This window comes from Artemia sp. Qi Xiang Cuo, chromosome 20 (assembly GCF_049724085.1).
Source record: "Artemia sp. Qi Xiang Cuo chromosome 20, ASM4972408v1, whole genome shotgun sequence".
In the NCBI taxonomy this organism is placed as follows: Eukaryota; Metazoa; Arthropoda; class Branchiopoda; order Anostraca; family Artemiidae; genus Artemia; species Artemia sp. Qi Xiang Cuo.
Window position 1 is genome coordinate 41,054,206 of NC_142813.1, and position 2,126 is coordinate 41,056,331.

The 2,126-nt window shown below is 45.6% G+C and overlaps 1 pseudogene; it reads left to right on the top strand.

Moving 5' to 3' along the window:
• Positions 1–235: 235 nt before the first annotated feature.
• Positions 236–1,457, top strand: LOC148940206 (small subunit ribosomal RNA; annotated as a pseudogene).
• The last annotated feature ends 669 nt before the right edge of the window (positions 1,458–2,126 follow it).

A 2,126-nucleotide genomic window follows, 5' to 3' on the forward strand; every position in this document is an offset into this window, starting at 1 on the left:
AAAAATTGGTCTCATCACATTTGATGGTATAAGTTTTAAGTTCTAACCCCTTGTGAATTTACATTTCTCTGGTCGTCCTCTCAATAAAAGGGCAATCAGAATAGTCTGTGACGTATGCGAGCCGAATAATTTTTCTTTAATAGTTGTGACAGATTCAAACTTTAGCATAAAGAGCAGGATGCTGAGGAGGGCACAACCTCTTCAGAATATAGAACAATGTATGTTTGTTTTAAGGTGTAATGTTAATCCTTTATTTTTAGTTAATTTTTTTTAAAAGCTCGTAGTTGGATATGGGTCTTGGTCGGGTGGTGCCACCTCACGGTGGTCACTGACTCGATCAGACAATTCATTTGATCGTTCAGGGTGCTCTTAGCTGAGTGTCCTGGGTGGCAGATACGTTTACTTTGAACAAATTAGAGTGCTCAAAGCAGGTGCACCGCACCTGAATATCACAGCTTGGAATGATAGAATAGAACCTCGGTCTTATTATGTTGGTTTTCTGGACTTGAGGTAATGGTTAACAGAGACAGACAGGGGCATTCGTACTGTGACACTAGAGGTGAATTTCTTGGACCGTCGCAAGACGAACAACTGCGAAAGCATTTGTCAATAATGTTTTCATTTATCAAGAAAGAAAATTAGAGGTTCGAAGGCGATCAGATACCGCCCTAGTTCTAACCATAAACGAGCCCAACCAGCAATCCGCGGACTTTACTTGAATAACTTCGTGGGCAGCTTCCGGGAGACCAAAGTGTTTGGGTTCCGGGGGAAGTGTGGTTGCAAAGCTAAAACTTAAAGGAATCGACCGAAGGGCACGATCAGGAGTGGAGCCTGCGGCTTAATTTGACTCAATATGGTAAACCTCACCGGGGCCGGACACTGGAAGGATTAACAGATTGAGAGCTCTTTCTTGATTCAGGGGGTGGTGATGCATGGCCGTTCTAAGTTGGTAGAGCGATTTGTATAGTTAATTCCGATAACGAACGAGACTCTGGCCTGCTAAATAAACAATGGATCCTAGTGGTGGATCGCTCTTCTTAGAGGGACAAGCGGCGTATAGCCATATGAGAGTGAGCAATAACAGGTCTGTGATGCCCTTAGATGTCCTGGGCCACACACGCACTAAACTGGAAGAATCAACACGTCCTCCCTGTCCGAGAGGACCGAGTAACTGCTGAATCACTTCCGTGGTTAGGATTGGGGACTGCAAGGATCCCCATGAACCAGGAATCCCTAGTAGGCGCAAGTCATTAGCTTGCGTCAATTACGTCCCTGCCCTTTGTACACACCGCCCGTCGCTACTACCGATTGAATGATTTAGTGAGAATTTCGGACGACTCGCCAGGGCAGCCTCCGGGCCGCCCGTGGTGTGGTTGAAAGTTGTTCAAACTTGATCTTTTAGAGGAAGTAAAAGTCGTAACAAGGTTTCCGTAGGTGAATTGGCGGAAGGATCATTAGCGTTTGATAAGCGAAAAGGAGACTCTTGGCCCCTGTGGTCAGAAGTTTTCTAATCGTTGTTATTAATACACGTCCCCGTGTTTGGTGTTTGAGGTGCACAAGTAGGTTTTCCGCGTGTGAGGAGTACCCTTGTGCAGCATCATTCATGGGGCCCATTCAATGAACAAACAAGTGCTTAACGGAGTAAATCAAAGGAATCTCTATAACATCATGTTGAGATGAACCAACACTGTGGTGACTGCTGCTGCCCCAGCAACATATTTTTTTTGGGGCCCACGAGATGATGAGTGGGTTTTGTCTCAAGGTTTTGGCGTCTGTGTCCATTAAAAGGATGTAGGGTTTGCATTTTGCAGCAACAAGAGATTGGATCTTGCTCTGTAGTGGGGGCTCTCTGAGGAAATGAGCATGCAAAGCTTTTGATGAATCTTGAGTTGTTTGTGGGCCGAATATGCCATCTGATATAGTGGACATCAGATTACTAGCACTGTGGTACTTGCTGCCCCAAAAACATTTTGGTGGGGCCCGGGATGCACTCTTTACCTTCCTGAGGAGCCTAGTGGTGTGAGACGAAAGGATTGGATTGGTCAAAAGAGAGGCGCGTGAGTCCTCAGGTGAGCCAAAGTCTTGCACTGCGATTGCATTAATGTAGCATCGATTTTGCAAGCAAT